The sequence below is a fragment of the Chlorocebus sabaeus genome, chromosome 23 (assembly GCF_047675955.1).
Source record: "Chlorocebus sabaeus isolate Y175 chromosome 23, mChlSab1.0.hap1, whole genome shotgun sequence".
Taxonomy (NCBI): Eukaryota; Metazoa; Chordata; class Mammalia; order Primates; family Cercopithecidae; genus Chlorocebus; species Chlorocebus sabaeus.
The window spans coordinates 2,527,481-2,545,391 of NC_132926.1; the positions used below are offsets into that span (position 1 = coordinate 2,527,481).

At 49.4% G+C, this 17,911-nt stretch overlaps 1 pseudogene; it reads left to right on the forward strand.

Moving 5' to 3' along the window:
- The first annotated feature begins 1,929 nt into the window (after positions 1–1,929).
- On the forward strand, positions 1,930–13,273 carry LOC140709944 (PRA1 family protein 3 pseudogene; annotated as a pseudogene).
- The last annotated feature ends 4,638 nt before the right edge of the window (positions 13,274–17,911 follow it).

Consider the following 17,911-nt stretch of genomic DNA (forward strand, 5'->3'; position numbering starts at 1 on the left):
AGTGTGACATCATAGCCAAATGGCCACATTGCATTGGAGAGCCAAGCATCCTCTTCCAGAACAGCCTGCCTGGGCGCGGGCCACTATGCCTGGCTAATTTTTGTATTTGTAGTAGAGACGGGGTTTCACCATGCTGGCCAGGCTGGTCTCGAACTCCTGACCTCGTGATCCGCCTGCCTCGGCCTCCCAAAGTGCTGGGATTGATTACAGGCATGAGCCATCGTGCCGGGCTGCTTTTCTTCTTCAGAGAAGGTTTTCTTTATTTTTGCGATATCATTACTTGCGCTATTGACAAGTACCAAATGCACAGTGTATAACTACATCAAACCCATCCACCTAACAGCCCAATTCAACGTAGTCGACTGTTCAGAGCCCTGAATGACATCTTGATAAAGCACCAAAAGTTGTTTCCATAAAGATCTTCAAGGTGTTTGAGCGCATCTTGTCAGACGCCCATCAAGGAAGCTGACTCTCACTGGGTTCCAGGAATTATGTGGTTACATCCAGAACAGCCCATCTGACAAGTGGCAAATACCTGTGGAAAACCAATTAACTATGCTCCTCAGTTTACCCTGGAGGATGGTGGGGGATGACGCAAAAGTTTGCTTGGAGCCTGCTTCAAGTTCCAACTTCCTTGGAGTTAGTCTTATTACAATTTAAAACGCGCTAAAATCCACGCTTGTGCATGAAATTGGTGTTTCTTCAGAACACGAGGCTAAGATAACATGGATACGATGGGATGATGGGCTGTTCACAGAGAAATCCCCGTCCAGGGCACACTCAGGCCTGGCGCCTGGCCTGGCCTCCCCTGACAGGAGGAAGGTTTCTCTGGGGGGTCCAAGGCGGCACAGGGGACCCACGGCGAGGAGCCTCTGGGGGGCTCAGCGAACCCAGCGTCCACTCAAGCTCGTCCCGCGCCTGCAATCCACGCGGTGCCGGGTGGGTGCGCGGGAGCCACATCAAACTACCCGGCCCCCCGCCCCGAAGTGCCTGGGGCTCCCCCCGCTGTCAGGTCTACAGAGCGGGTTTCCTGCAAATCGCATCCTTCAGCTGGAGGACCCCAGAAAGGCAGCGCCCCCGTCCAGAGTGTGCTGGTCCCGGACGCAGACCCGCTCCCGAATGCCCTGGGGTCGGGGCTTAAGGCCTGGGGATGGCAGGAGCCTGGTTTCCTCACCGCGGTGCTCACAGCCGCTGCCTCTTCCCCTCGGCCCCGAGTCCCCGCTCGCCCCCCTCGCCCCCCTCGCCCCCCTCGGCCCCGAGTCCCCGCTCGCGCCCCTCGCCCCCATCGCCCCCCTCGGCCCCGAGTCCCCGCTCGCCCCTCTCGCCCCGCCTCGCCCCCATCGCCCCCCTCGGCCCCGAGTCCCAGCTCGCCCCCCTCGCCCCCCTCGGCCCCGCCTCGCCCCCATCGCCCCCCTCGGCCCCGAGTCCCCGCTCGCCCCCCTGGCCCCGCCTCGCCCCGCCTCGCCCCGCCTCGCCTCGCCCCCATCGCCCCCCTCGGCCCCGAGTCCCCGCTCGCCCCTCTCGCCCCGCCTCGCCCCGCCTCGCCCCCATCGCCCCCCTCGGCCCCGAGTCCCAGCTCGCCCCCCTCGGCCCCGCCTCGCCCCGCCTCGCCTCGCCCCCACCGCCCCCCTCGGCCCCGAGTCCCCGCTCGCCCCTCTCGCCCCGCCTCGCCCCGCCTCGCCCCCATCGCCCCCATCGCCCCCCTCGGCCCCGAGTCCCAGCTCGCCCCCCTCGGCCCCGCCTCGCCCCGCCTCGCCTCGCCCCCACCGCCCCCCTCGGCCCCGAGTCCCCGCTCGCCCCTCTCGCCCCGCCTCGCCCCGCCTCGCCCCGCCTCGCCCCGCCTCGCCCCCATCGCCCCCATCGCCCCCCTCGGCCCCGAGTCCCAGCTCGCCCCCCTCGGCCCCGCCTCGCCCCGCCTCGCCCCGCCTCGCCCCCATCGCCGTCCTCGCCCCTCTCGCCCCCCTCGCCCCGCCTCGCCCCCCCTCGCCGTCCTCGGCCCCCTCGCCCTCCTCCGGCTTCCCGCCCCTCCCTGGGGCTCTGCGCTTGCGTCCGAGGCGCCCTCTCCGGGGACACCGGGCGGGCGCTCCGCAGGCTGCAGTCAGGGCTGACTTCACCGGGCGAGGCCGGGCGAGGCGCTGGGCCCAGAGGTATGTTTGAAACGATTCGCGTATGTGAATCTACTTTTTGAATTGTAAATTGTATGAAACCTAAATACAAATCATGTATTTCTTATGAAAATTTCGTGTCTGAATTAGGAAGTGCTATCAATACAAAATATCAGATTTCAAAAACGTAGTGCAGGCCGGGCGCGGTGGCTCACGCCTGTGTCATCCCAGCTCTTTGGGAGGCTGAGACGGGCGAATCACGAGGTCAGGAGATCGAGACCATCCTGGATAACACGGTGAAACCCCGTCTCTACTAAAAATACAAAAAGTCAGCCGGGCGTGTTGGGGGGCACCTGTAGTCCCAGCTACTCGGGAGGCTGAGGCAGGAGAATGGCGTGAACCCGGGAGGCGGAGCTTGCAGTGAGCTGAGATCTGGCCACTGTACTCCAGCCTGGGCGACAGAGCGAGACTCTGTCTCAAAAAAACAAAACAAAACAAAACAAAAAAAAAACCAAAAGAAAACGTAGTGCAAAAATAGAAAGTGAAATATTTCATTCGTGTTTATGTTGATAACATGTTGAAATGACACTACTTTGGACATACTGAATTAAATATATTAAAATTCATTTCACATATTATTTATTTATTTGAGACGGAGTCTCGCTCTGTCCCGCAGGCTGGAGTGCAGTGGCCCGATCTCGGCTCACTGCAAGCTCCGCCTCCCGGGTTCACGCCATTCTCCTGCCTCAGCCTCCCGAGTAGCTGGGACTACAGGCGCCGCCACCACGCCCAGCTAATTTTTTGTAGTTTTAGTAGAGACGGGGTTTCACCGTGTTAGCCAGGATGGTCTCAATCTCCTGATCTCGTGACCCGCCCGTATATATGTATATACACACGTATATTTTATTTTATTTTAATAGGAATGAGATCTCACTATGTTACCCAGGCTGGTCTCCAACTCCTGAACTCAAGTGATCCTCCTGCTTCAGACTCTCAAAGTCCTGGGAAGAATTTTTCAACATCAAAAAAATATATTAACGTGAGCTACCACATTGAAAATAAAAAAATCATATAATTATCTCAGTCTATTCAGAAAGAAATTTGATAGGATTCAAAACCTACTTATGATTTTTTCCCTCTTAGCCAGTTAAGACTGGAAGAAACTTTCACAACTAGTAAATTTCATATACCAAAACCTTACATCAAAATTTTACTTGGTAAAGAAAATTGCAAAGATCCTTAATTAACTAATCTTTTAAGGTCATGATTAATTAGCACAAAAATACTCAGTAATCTCCTGTGGTTTAACACAGAACTACATTGTCCTAGTCAATGCCCTAGGGAAAGAAAAGGAAAGAAAAGATATAAGGATTGCAAGGTGAGAATAAATTGCCATAATTTGAAGATGATATTACCATCTACCTAGAAAGAAACCGCTGCCTGGGCACAGTGGCTCATGACTCTAATCCCAGCACTTTGGGTGGCAGAGGCGGAGGTCAGAAGTTCGAGATCAGCCTGGCCAATATAGTGAAACCCAGTCTCTCGCTACTAAAAATACAAAAATTAGCTGGGCGTGGTGCCACATGCCTATAATCTCAGCTATTCAAGAGATGAGGCAGGAGAATCACTTGAACCTGGGAGGCAGAGGTTGTAGTGAGCTGAGATCATGCCACTGCACTCCAATCTGGGGGACAGAGTGAGACTCTCTCTTAAAAAAAAAAAAAAAAATAGAAAAAAAGAAACCAGCTGGGCGTGGTGGCTCATGCCTGTAACCCCAGCACTTTGGGAGGCCGAGGTGGGCAGATCACTTGATGTCGGAAGTTCAAAACCAGCCTGGCCAACATAGTGAAACCCCGTCTCTACTAAAAATGTTGTGAAAACTAGCTGGGCATGGCGGCAAGTGCCTGTAATCCCAGCTACTCGGAGGCTGAGGCAGGAGAATCGCTTGAACCGGGGAGGCGGAGGTTGCAGTGAGCCGAGATCAAGCCATTGCCCTCCAGCCTGGGCGACGAAGCGAGACTCTGTCTAAAAAAATTAATTAATTAATTAATTAAAATAAAACAGTCAAACTCACAGAAGCAGACAGTACAATGGTGGTTTCCAGGGGCTGAGGGGAGGAGGAGGTGGGGAGTTGCTGTTCAGTGGGTTGAAAGCTTCAGCTATGCAAGATGAACGTGTTCTAGAGATCTGCCGCACAGCGTTGTGCCTGCAGTTCATAATACTGCATTGTACAGTTAATTTGTGAAGAGGGTAGATCCCATGTTAAATGTTCTTACCACAAATTAAAAACAAAAAGAATCAGCCAATTAGAAATCCTTAATTTTAGTGATTTTTTATTTGAGATAAGTTATCTTCTGAGGTTTTGAAGTAAAGAAATAGGCCAGGTCCAGTGGCTCACACCTGTAATCCCAGCACTGTGGGAGGCCTGGCTGGGCAGATAGCTTGAGCTCCGGAGTTCAAGACCAGCAAAACCCCACCGCTACAAACAATAAAAAAATTAGCCAAGCGTGGTGGTGTGCACCTGTGGTCCTAGCTACCTAGAAGGCTGAGGCGGGAGGATCGCTTGAGCCCAGGAGGCAGGGGTTGCAGTGAGCCAAGATCATACGTGCCAGTGCACTCCATCCTGGGAGACAGAGCAAGACCCTATCTCAAACAACAACAACAAAACAAAAAACCCTTACACAATGTTGACTCCAGATTGGTGCAACTCACTGCATGCTAAAGTGAAAGCGTGAAAGGTTGGATGGAGGAAAGGAAGCACTGGTAAGTGAGGAGGGGCTTGATAACGCGGTATAGCAAAGTGTTTACTCTAAAGCCTAGGCGGTTATAAGGGTGTTTATTCTGTAATTCTTTCAACTTTTCTCTACATTTTTCTGGACAAAATGTTAGAGGGAAACACCAAAAACAAAACTACTTGTCATATAAGTCTGTGTCTGTAAGTAAATGCGAAGGAAACTGTCTATATGGATACCCAGAAAGGGAAGGGAAGGAATTGGGCAGGTGGGGGACGGGGCAGGTAAGGAGGTTTGGAGAACAGAAACTTGGACTTTTCCTTTTCCGCGTTTTGATTTTTTGCAATGAGAATATACTCATGTAGTTGCTGGGCGCGGTGGTTCACGCCTGTGATCCCAGCACTTTGAGGCCGAGGCAGGCGAATCAGGAGGTCAGGAGATTGAGACCATCCTGGCTAACATGGTGAAAGTCCGTCTCTACTAAAAATACAAAACAGTTAGCCGGGCGTGGTGGCGGGCGCCTGTGATCCCAGCTACTCGGGAAGCTGAGGCAGGAGAATGGCCTGAAGCCCGGAGGCGGAGCTTGCAGTGAGCCGAGATTGTGCCACTGCACTGGAGCCCGGGTGGCACAGCGATACTCCAACTCAAAAAATTAAAAAAAAAAAACTAAAAAAAAAAAAAAAGAATATACTGATGCAGTCATGTGCTATTTTTTTAGGTGAAAAGCTCAGTATGTGAGAGTCCCCACAAGCTCACAAGGCAGCATCACTCTTGTGCAGAAGAGGAATCCTAGAGCCAGACAGTCACAGGGGTCCACCAAGGTTACCCAGAGTCAGGAACGACAGGGAGGACAGGAACGAGAGCCCAGCCTGTGCTCCTCTGGGGAAAGAGGCTTTGGTAGAAAGGTCTGGGGCCTTCTCTCCCTGCCCCACCCAGCCCTTCCTCCTACCTTGGGCTGACATGTACACCAGCACCCCTTCATGGTTGTCTGTGGGGCAGGAGACACACACAGCTGCGCTCCTAGGGTACTCACAGGCCTGAGCGTCCACCTGGACGTCCACATTGGATGTGCCCTCTGCCCCCCAACTCACCCATGCCCAGCTTAGCAAGCCCAGCGGATACTTCATTCCCCTCCCCCAGCCCCTGTCCAACCAACAGCCACGACCTCCCCACCCTTCTCCAGCATCTGTGGTCTTCGACTCCTTTGTGAAATCCCTGCTGCTTCTGCCTCTGTTCAGTCCTCATGTCTCACCCGGATGACTGTGGATAGTTTCCCAACCGTCTACAGGCCCTTGATTTCACCTGCCCTCGATCACCCCATCTGTCTCCAGATTCTCATTTCTGAAGCACAATTCTGAGCACATCCCTCCCCTACTTTGCAAGCTACACTGTCCCTGTTACCTATGAAGAATAAAGTCCACATGGGACCCTCCAAGACCTGCACTCAGACCATTTTTCCAGATTCGCCACCACCTACTGCGTCACTCAAAGCCACACGCACCCCTTCCCCACAGGCGCAGGTCCTGGTGCAGCTGCAGGGCCCCATGCGTTTTCTCTGGCTGGCTCCTCTGCCCAGTGCCCGCCCCCGCCCCAGCTCCACCATGCGGGTGAGCAGCCGCTGCTCTTTCCAGGCTCAAGCCGTGTTAGCTTCTCTGTGAATCCTTTCCTACACCGCCCACCACCACTGGAGAACTGACCCTGGCTCCTTCATGCATCAGGAGAGTCTATACGCAGCTGCCCCTTCCAACAAAGCCCCTCAGGGCACTCATTGCCTGTGGCTGCCTCACCAAGGTGGAAGTCATGAGCCTTGGTCACCTCTGGGTCTGGTTCCTCTTCTAGGTACATGGTGGGACTACAGTTCCCCACACCCTTGAAGTTAGGTACGGCCATGTGTCCACTCTGACAACTGAAACGTGAGCAAAAAGTAGCCCAGGTCACTTTGTGCCTCTTGGGACACTTCACTATCCCCTGTTCCCTTCCCCCTGCAGGGGGCATGAAGGAAGTTCCAGAGGGGGGAGGCTTGGCCAGCCAGGTCTTTAAATGAGAGATGTGGGGCAACAGTGCTAAGCCACGGCGGCTGTGCAGGGTGAACACGTGATATGGTTTGGCTGTGTCCCCACCCAGTTCTCACCTTGAGCTCCCACCTGTTGTGGGAGGGACCCAGTGGGAGGTAATTGAATAATGGGGGCAAGTCTTTCCTGTGCTATTCTCTTCATAGTTGATAAATCCCACTATCAAGATCTGATGGTTTTAAAAAGGGGAGTTTCCCTGAACAAACACTCCTCTCTGGTCTGCCACCGTGTGAGACTCGCCTTTAACCTTCTGCCATGATTGTGAAGCCTCCCCAGCCACGTGGAACTGTAAGTCCAAGAGACCTCCTTCTTTTGTAAATTGCCCAGTCTCAGGTATGTCTTTATCAGCAGCATAAAAACAGACTAATACAACATGAAATGATTTTTTTTTGTTTAAAGTCACTAACATTAAGGGTAGTTTGTTATGAGCACTGGGATCCAGCTGTGAGCAACACAGACAAGCTTTCTAGAGGAAATGTAGTTTTCTAGCTACATTCTGGGAGGGGAGGCAGACAACACCAAATAAAACTCCAACAGGAAAATACTGGGAGGTGGTAAGAACGGCAAACAAATGAAAACTGTGTGAAGCAGCACGGGGACTTGAGGTTGGGAGGGATGCATATTTTAGAACGGCGAGAAAAAGTGTGTCTGAAAAGTTTAATTGAGCTTGGATATGAATGATGATGATAAAAAGCCAGACATGCCAAGACTAGGACAAAATCAGTCCAGAAAAACCAGTCCAGTTCTTTGCACATGCAAAGAACAGAGTTGGTGCATTTAAGAACAGAAAGAAATCATGGGAGACTTAAATCCACAGATAATGATACAAAACGGGGTCAGAAAGACTGGCAGGGGCCGGATCACTTAAGGCTTGTAGGTCAGAACGGATGGATAGATGGGAGAATGGATACGGATGATGGATGTATTGAAAGATGCATAAACAGGCTGGGTGCGGTGGCTCACGCCTGTAATCCCAGCATTTTGGGAGGCCGAGGCAGGCGGATCACGAGGTCAGGAGACAAGACCATCCTGGCTAACACGGTGAAACCCCGTCTCTACTAAAAATACTAAAAATTAGCCAGGCGTGGGGGCGGGCGCCTGTTGTCCCAGCTACTTGGAGGCTGAGGCAGGAGAATGGCGTGAACCCGGGAGGCGGAGCTTGCAGTGAGCTGAGATCCGGCCACTGCACTCCAGCCTGGGCGACAGAGCGAGACTCCGTCTCAAAAAATAAATAAATAAATAAACATGCATAAACATAAGGGTGGTGGGTGGGAGGAGGGAGAGGATCAGGAAAAACAACTAATGGGTACTAGGCTTAATATCTGGGTGATGAAATAATATGTACAACAACCCCCCCACCCCATGACACACATTTACCTATGTAACAAACCTGCACATGTACCCCTGAACTTAAACAAAGGGTTTAAAAAGAAAAAAAGTGGGTAAAGATAAATGGACGGAAGAATGGGAAGGTGGGTGGGTGGATGGATGGGTGGGTGTGTGGGTGGATGGATGGGTGGGTGTGTGGGTGGATGGATGGGTGGGTGTGTGGGTGGATGGTTGGGTGGGTGATGGGTGGGTAGGTGGATGATGGGTGGGTGGATGGGTGGATGGGAGGGTGGATAAGTGGGTGGAAGGGCAGATGATGGATGGATGGATGGATACTGTCAAGTTCCAGATAATTAGAAACCCAAATCCATTTTTGATCACTAGGTGGCAGCCAAACATTTAGAACTGTTATGTAGTTGTGTCTGTCTTTATATTGGCTTTTTTTTTTTTTTTTTTTTTTTTTTTTGAGACAGAGTCTTGCTCTGTTGCCTAGGCTGGAGTGCAGTGGCTTCCCGGGTTCAAGCAATTCTCCTGCCTCAACCACCTGAGTATCTGGGATTGCAGGCACCTGCCACCGTGCCTGGCTAATATTTGTATTTTTAGTAGAGATGGGGTTTCACCATGTTGTCTAGGCTGGTCTGAACTCCTGACCTCAAATGATCTGCCCGCCTTGGCCTCGCAAAGTGCTGGGATTACAGGCATGAGCCACCTCGCCCGGCCTGTACTGGCATAAATTTTAAAGAACTCATGATATTCGTCACTGAGAAGTCGATGAACTTTCATCTCTGTGCAGAGCAGAGTGGAGTGTCTGGACTAGTGCGGCCACTGGGCTCTTAGCTGTGCAGAGATATTATGCCCTTGGCCCAGAGATGAGCAGGTAAAATTCGGGGGAGCCAGACTTCCCAAGGGTTACCTCTGCAGCAAGCAGACTCTGTCCATTTACAATGCTGTGTTGTACAACAAATAGTATCATGTGCCAGGTGGATCATAATGTGAAAAAGATTAAGAGGCACAGCTTCAGAGAGTGAGAATTTCTGGTCCTAATAAAGGAGTAAAAATACCATCAAGTTTGAGAATATTGATTCAAGAAATGACTAGGAAGAGCCACCTACCCTAGAAAAGTGAAGAATCATCCTGGACTCTCCAGTGGAAAAACAGTTTGCATATGGAATTAAATCATATCACTCTTTCCTTCAAAATAGACTTAATGAGTGCAATGATTTGAATATGGTTTGAATAGGGTTTGCACAGGGTTTGCATAGGGTTTGAGTATGGTTTGAATAAGGTTGGAATATGGTTGGAATAGGGCTGGAATAGGGTTTGAAGATGGTTTGCATAAGGTTTAGAATAGGGTTGGAATAGCACTTGAAGATAGTTTGAATATGGTTTGCATAGGGCTTGAATATGGTTTGAATAGGGTTTGAATAGGGTTGGAATAGGGTTTGAATAGGGTTTGACGATGGTTTAAGATGGTTTGCATTTGGTTTGAATAGGGTTGGAATAAGATTTGAAGATGCTTTGCATAGGGTTTGCATATGGTTTGCATAGGGCTTGAATATGGTTTGAATAGGGCTTGAAGATGGTTTGAATACATTTTGCATGTGGTTTGAATAAGGTTTGAATAGGGTTGGAATAGGGTAGGAATAGGGTTTGAATTGGGTTTGAAGATGGTTTGTGTGTGGTTGGAATAGGGTTGGAATCGGGTTTGAATCGGGTTTGAATCGGGTTGGAATCTGGTTGGAATAGGGTAGGAATAGGGTTTGAATTGGCTTTCAAGATGGTTTAGAATATGTTTGGCATATGGTTTGAATAGGGTTGGAATAGGGTAGGAATAGGGTTGGAATAGGGTAGGAATTGGGTTTGAAGATGGTTTGAATGTGGTTTGAATAGGGTTTGAATAGGGTTGGAATAGGGTTGGAATAGGGTAGGAATAGAGTTTGAATTGGGTTTGAAGATGGTTTGAATATGGTTTGCATATGGTTTGAATAGGGTTTGAATAGGGTTCCCACCAAAGTTCATGTTGAAACTCAGTCCCCAAGGTGACAGTATTGAGAGGTGAGGCCATTAAGAGGTGATTGGATCATGAGGGCTCTATTCCCACAGGTGAATGGATTCCTGGAAAACTAACTGCTTTTTTTTTTTTTTTTTTTTTTTTTTTTAACAACCTTGCTCTGTTACCCAGGCTGGAGTGTGGTGGCACGATCTTGGCTCACTGCAACCTCCACAATTCTCGTGCCTCAGCCTCCCAAGTGGCTGGGATTACAGGCATTCACCAAGCCCAGCTAATTGTTGTAGTTTTAGTAGAGACAGGGCCTCGCCATGTTGGCCAGGTTGGTGTCGAACTCCTGACTTCAAGTGATCCACCCACCTCAGCCTCCCAAAGTGTTGGGAAGACAGGTGTGAGCCACGGAGCCCGGCCAGAACTGGCAGCTTTATATGAAGAGGAAGAGAGGTCAGAACTGGCGGCTCTGTAAGAAGAGGAAGTCAGATCTGAGCGAGCATGTGAGCACATTCAGCCCCTCACCATGTGATGCCCTGCATCGCCCTCCGAACTCTGCAGAGTTCCCGCCAGCAAGAAGGTCCTCATCAGTTGTGGCCTCTCAACCTTGGACTTCCTAATTGAAATACATCAATTCCTTTTCTTTATAAATTAGGTATATCTAGTTTCAGTTTCAGGTATTCTCTCATAAGCAATAGAAACCAGACTCAGGTCATGAGCACTCACTCTGTATCCATTCTGCAACACAGAAGTGGGAGTAATTGCCAGGTGGTTCCTTGTCCCAGGGAGCTCCCCCTATAGAAAGGAGAGACAAACGAAGGACTATCATAGGGCATCCAAACTGATGCTCAGCCAGCCTGCTTCATCATTCAGGAGCACTTTCAGCGGCAAGTGGGAGAGTTACTGTGGCTTAAATAGGGTCATTTACCTTGACCATTCCCTCATGCTTGTCATCTTATGATGGCAGAAAGGCTGCCCTAGCTCCAGCTATCACATGTACAGTCAAAGCAGGAAGAAAAGAAAAAGGACATGGATCATTAGCTCTATTTTTCCATATACTGAGGAAAGCAAAAGACTTCCCAGAAGCACCAACACATTTGGTTATAGCTCATTGGTTAGAACTATGCCACATGGCACCCCAGGCTGCCAGGGAGGTTGTAAACATGGGTATCTTACCTAGGCTAAGCCAACGAACAAAATCAAGGTTCCATTAATACAACAGGTACTGGATATTGAGTATGCAGTTAATAGTGTGTCAAAGAAATGCAAATTTGGCCAGGTGCAGTGGCTCATGCCTGTAATCCCAGTGCTTTGGGAGGCTGAGGCAGGAGGATAACTTGAGGCCAGGAGTTGACCAGCCTGGGCAATGTAGCAAGACCCCCATCTCCACAAAAACATTTTAAGAAATAAAAAAATAGCCAGTACTTTGGGAGGCCGAGGCAGGCGGATCACCTGAGGTCAGGAGTTTGAGACCAGCCTGGCCAACATGGTGAAACCCCGTCTCTGCTAAAACTACAAAAATTAGCCAGGCATGGTGGCAGGCACCTGTAATCCCAGCTACTCAGGAGGCTGAGACAGGAGAATCACTTGAACACGGGAGGTGGAGGTTGAAATGAGCCGAGATTGCACCAGTGCACCCCAGCCTGACAACAGAGCGAAACTCTGTCTCAAAAAAAAAAAAAGAAAAGAAAAGAAAAGAAAAGAAAAGAAAAGAAAAGGAAAGAATATCACCGCACTCCACACCTGGGATGACTTCTTCCCCAGCTCCGATTGCTTTGCCTGGCCAGACTTCAGGGACATTTGCAAATGGAACAACCACGTGGTGGGCAACCTGCTCTATTGCCAGACCAACTACCTGGTGGTAGCTGCCATGATGATTTCCGTTGTGGGGTTTCTGAGTCCCTTCACCATGATCCTGGGAGGAATCGTGGTGGTGCTGGTGTTCACAGTGCTTGTGTGAGCAGCCCACAATAAAGACATCCTTCGCCGGATGAAGAAGCGCCACCCCATGACGTTCCTTATGGTGGTCATGTTCACCAGCTATTTCCTTATGTCCATGTTTGGAGGAGTCATGGTCTTTGTGTTTGGCATCACTTTTCCTTGGTTGTTGATGTTTATCCATGCATCGTTGAGACTGTGGAACCTCAGGAACACACTGGAGAATAAAATGGAAGGAATAGGTTTGAAGAGGACACCAATGGGCACTGTCCTGGATGCCCTACAACAGCAGGAAGAAGGCCTCAACAGACTCACTGACTATCAGCAAAGTGACGGAAGAAACATAACTGACCTGAGATGGGGTTGCAGCAGAAACTGAGTTGCAGTTTGCCCTTGTCCGGACCTACTTTCTGCTTGTGTTTTTGAAATAGTAGGTGCAGGTACCACCCAATTATCTATGGCAGCATGCATGTATAGGCCGAACTATTATCAGCTCTGATGTTTCAGAGAGAAGGCCTCAGAAACTGAAAAAAAACCACCACCCTCCTATTATGTCTGAAGTTTCACGTGTGTTTATGAAAATGGGAAATGGATCACACTATTTCTTTAAGGGAATACAAAAAAATAAATAAAAGATGTATGGCTTTTACAGCAACAATACTATTATAGGAATAAAAAAATCATTGTAAAGTATCAAGACAATACAAGTAAATGAAAAGGCTGTTAAAGTAGATGACATTATGTGTTATCCTGTTCCTAATCCCCTAGAATTGTAATGTGTGGGATATAAATTAGTTTTCATTATTCTCCTTTAAAAATCAAAGATGATCTCTATCACTTTGCCACCTGTTTGATGCGCCATGGAAACTGGTTAAGCCAGTTGTTTATACCTCATTTACAAATCTAAAGATAGCTGTTTAGGATATTTTGTTAAATTTTTGAAATGATAGTAATGTGTTTTCACCAGCAAGTATTTGTTGCAAACTTAATGTCATTTTCCTTAAGATGGTTACAGCTATGTAACCTGTAGTATTCTGGACAGACTTGTTAAAAAATAAACAGACAAAAAGAAAAATAAAACAAAACTTGAGTTCTGTTTATCTTGCACATTTTTTGTTGTTACAGTGAAAACAAAAATGGCCCAAGAAAATGTTTCCCATTTTTTTATTTTTTAGTTTATAACTGGAACATTTAGAAAGAAGGAAATGAATGTGCATTTTATCAATTCCTTAGGGGCACAAGGAGGACGATAATAGTAGATCTTTTGAAATTTGAACAACATCTTTAGATAACCAAGCAAAGACTTTAAAAAATTGTAATGAAAATGGAAAACAGCTACTGTAGCTCATAAAAATTTTAGATAGCTATTGCTACAACCATATGCTTTTACAGCTAGACATTAAAATTATGATAGCATGAGTTCATACATTCGATTACTTTTCCTCCCTTTCTCTTGTTTTTTTTTTTGAGACGGAGTCTTGCTCTGTTGCCCAGGCTGGAGTGCAGTGGCACGATCTCATCTCACTGCAACCTCTGCCTCCCGGGTTCAAGCAATTCTCCCACCTTAGCCTCCTGAGTAGCTGGGACTACAGGTGCTCACCACCATGCCTGGCTAATTTTGTTTTTTTATTTTTAGTAGAGATGGCATTTCACCGTGTTAGCCAGGATGGTCTTGATCTGACCTCATGATCCGCCCGCCTCGGCCTCCCAAAGTGTTGTGATTACAGGCGTGAGCCACTGTGCCCGGCCTTTTTCTTTGTTTGTTTGTTTGAGACAGAGTCTCACTTTATCGCCCAAGTTGGAGTGCAGTGGCGTGATCTTGGCTCACTGCAACCTCCACCTCCTGGGTTCAAGCGATTATCCTGCCTCAGCCTCCCAGGTAACTGGGATTACAGGCGCTCACTACCACTGCTTAGGCTGGTCTCGAACTCCTGGCCTCAAGTGATCCCTTGGCCCCGGCCTCCCAAAATGCCGGGATTTCAGGCATGAGCCACTGGCTAATTTTTTTTTTTTTTTTTCCTGTCAGGCTCAAGCAGTCCTTCTACCTCAACCTCCCTGTAGCTGGGACCGCAGACACACACCACCATGCCTGACTAATTTTTGTATTTTCTGTAGAGATGGGGTTTGATGTGTTGCCCAGGCTGGTCTCGGACTCTTGGCCTCAAGTGATCCACCTGCCTTAGCCCCCATCCTTAAAAAAAAAAAAAAAAAAAAAAAAGACATGAATTAGATTGTGTCACTGTGCTGCTTGAGCCTTCAGTGGTTGTCCTCCAAGTAGAATCTGCTCCCTGCCTGTCCAGCCTGGAGGCTACTGCTCCAGGCCCTTGGCCTCTTAGCCTCAAAGCCTGCTTCCCTCTGCCTGACCAGGCCCTATCTATCACCTGCCAAATCCCAGGTGACGCATCACTTTCTCAGCAACTCTCCCCAACTCCCAAATAGCTCCCAGTTAGGGGCTCTCACTGTCGTGCATAGCACTTGCTGAAACTTGTAGTTGTGGACTGTATTGTAAAATTACTCATTTTTCTTCATCTCCGTGCTAGATTCGAAGCTTCCACGGGAAAGGGATCTTTTCTCCTCTGGTCATCCCAGGACAAGGCAAACTGAATGTACTTGAACATTCACTGGATGGACAAATGCGTGAAATGAAGACACAAATGTGGAGCTGGTAAGCAGTGGGCCAAGCATCCTTCCAAATGGAGAATGAAATTATGAAGACTTGGGCTGGGCGTGGTGGCTCACACCTGTAATCCCAGCACTTCGGGAGGCTGATGCGGGCGGATCACGAGGTCAGGAGTTCCAAACCAGCTTGGCCAACATGGTGAAACCCGGTCACTACTAAAAATACAAAAATTAGCTGGGCGTGGTGGAGCAGTAATCCCAGTTACTTGGGAAGCTGAGGTAGGAGAATCACTTGAACACTGGAGGCAGAGACTGCAGTGAGCCGGGATTGCGCCACTGCACTCCAGCCTGGGCAACAGAGCAAGACTCTGTCTCAAAAACAAAAAAAAAAGAAAAGAAAAAAAAAGAAAGCCGGGCGCGGTGGCTCACGCCTGTAATCCCAACACTTGGAGAGGCTGAGGCGGGCGGATTACCTGATATCAGGAGTTCAAGACCAGCCTGGCCAACATGGTGAAACCCCATCTCTACTAAAAAGACAAAATTTAACCGGGCACGGTGGCTCACGCCTGTAATCCCAGCACTTTGGGAGGCCGACGTGGGCAGATCACCTCAGGTTAGGAGTTCAAGACCACCCTGGCCAACATGGTGAAACCCCGTCTCTACTAAAAATACAAAAACTTAGCCGGGCGTGGTGGCAGGTGCCTGTAGTCCCAGCTACTCGGGAGGCTGAGGCAGGAGAATCGCTTGAACCCGGGAGGCGGAGCTTGCAGTGAGCTGAGATTGCACCACTGCACTGCAGCCTGGAGACAGAGCGAGACTCTGTCTCAAACAAACAAACAAACAAACAAACAAACAATTAGCCGGGTGTGGTGGGGCGGTAATCCCACCTACTCGGGAAGCTGAGGTGGGAGAATCACTGGAACCCGGAGGCGGAGGCTGCAGTGAGCGAGATCGCGCCGCTGCCCTCCAGCCTGGGCAATAAGAGCGAGACTCTGTCTCAAAAAAAAAAATAAAAAAATTAGCCGGCAGTAGGTTTTGAAGATTTGATTTGGCTGAAGACAGTGAGTGACCCGGCGGAAGCCTTCGGAGATCCGCACCCAGAAAGTTCAAAACGGACCGTGTGTTGTCTGCCTGAAGGCGCGCGGCGCGCTCGGTCCCTCCCCAGCTCTGCGCGGGGCGGACCCTTCTCCTCCGCGGGCGGCGGGACTCTGTGGGGACGCCTTTGTTTCCGCCGCTCGTGGTGTCTGAATCCACAATTTGTTTACGTGGTTGTGGAGCCGGACTCCGCGTCGGAAGGGCGGTCTCTTTCAACACAACAGTGGGGCTCCGGGAAAGGCGGAGAGACGCGGGGATCCCCGCCGGAAGGGCGGCCCGCGCTGCCTGGCCGTGGCGGGGGAGGGGGGTACCCCATACCCGGGCTCCAACCGAGATGCCCGTTTCTTAAGGGCAGCCTGGAGTGTCCCACCCGAGCAGCTCCCGGAGGCGGCCCATGCTGTTTATCACTCAGTAATGTAAAGTTTGTTTGTTTTGAGACAGGGTCTCCCCACTTTGCCTAGGTTGGAGTTCAGGGGCGCGATCTCAGCTCAGTGCATTCTCCACCTCCTGGGCTCAAGCGATCCTCCCACCTCAGTCTCCTGAGTAGCTGGAACTACAGGCATGTGCCACCAGGCCTGGCTAATATTTACATTTTTTTTTTTTTTTTTTTTTGAGACTGAAGTCTCGCTCTTGTTGCCCAGGCTGGAGTGCAGTGGCGCGATCTCGGCTCATCGCAAGGTCCGCTTTTTGACTTCAAGCAGTTCTCCTGCCTCAGCCTCCCAAGTAGCTGGGATTGTAGCCCTGCGCCACTGCACCCGGCTAATTTTTTGTATTTTTAGTAGAGGCGGGGTTTCACCATGTTGGCCAGGCTGGTCTTGAACTCCTGATCTCAGGTAATTTGCCTGCCTCGGCCTCCCAAAGTGCTAGGATTACAGGCGTGAGCCACTGCGCCCAGCATGTTTTTAAATGTTTGTAGAAATGGGGCCTCAATATATTGTCCAGGATGGTCTGGAACTCCTGACCTCAGGTGATGTGCCTGCCTTGGCCTCCCAAAGTACTGGGATCATAGGCGAGAGCCATCACACGGAACCTAGATCATTTTTTCTCAACTTTTTTTCATGATCACCATCTTAAAGATCCTTTCTAGATCTTTTTTCCTAGTTCCCCACCACATGACATTTTAATAACATAGATATACTGTAACGTATGTCTTTTTATGTCCTGTGGCCCTTTGGAAGGCAACAAACCACTGTGTTACCTAAGATTTGTTTCCTTCCCCCTCACAGCCTCCCCATCCCACTACCCCCATGCACTCATACCACAATTTATTCCATACTTCATTAGACATTAAGCTGTTTTCTAAAGCTTCCCTATTTCATGCTGCCATGAACAATCTTGTAATTAAATCAGTGCAAAAGTAGGAATGGAATGAATGTTTTAATGAAATGTATGTGTTTATACTGCAAATAGCCCTAAGCGAGAGGATGTACCAATTTACACTCCAACCACAATGTACCTCGATGACATCTCCCTGCATCCTTTCCAGCTCTCTTAATTACTCGTTTAAAGGATCACTAATTTGAAAATTAGTTGCAGAGGCTTTGTGTTATTTTATTTAATTAGCATTTCTTTGGTTACCACTCAGAGGGACACCTCTCAAGCCTATAGATCATCTGCATATTTTCTTTTCTTTATTTTTTTGAGACAGAAATTCGCTCTTGTTGCCCAGGCTGGAGTGCAGTGGTGTGATCTCGGTTCAACGCAACCTCCGCCTCCCAGGTTCAAGCGATTATCTTGCCTCAGCTGCCCGAGTAGCTGGGATTACAGGCATGTGCCACCATGCCCCACTAATTTTGCATTTTTAGTAGAGATGGGGTCTCTCCATATTGGTCAGGCTGGTCTTGAACCCCCCACCTCGGGTGATCCGCCCACCTCAGCCTCCTAAAGTGCTGGGATTATGGGAGTGAACCACTGCGCCCAGCTGTTTTTTTTTTTTTTTTTTTTTTGAGGAGTTTTGCTCTTGTTGCCCAGGCTGGAGTACAATGACATGATCTCAGCTCACCACAACTGCCACCTCCTAGG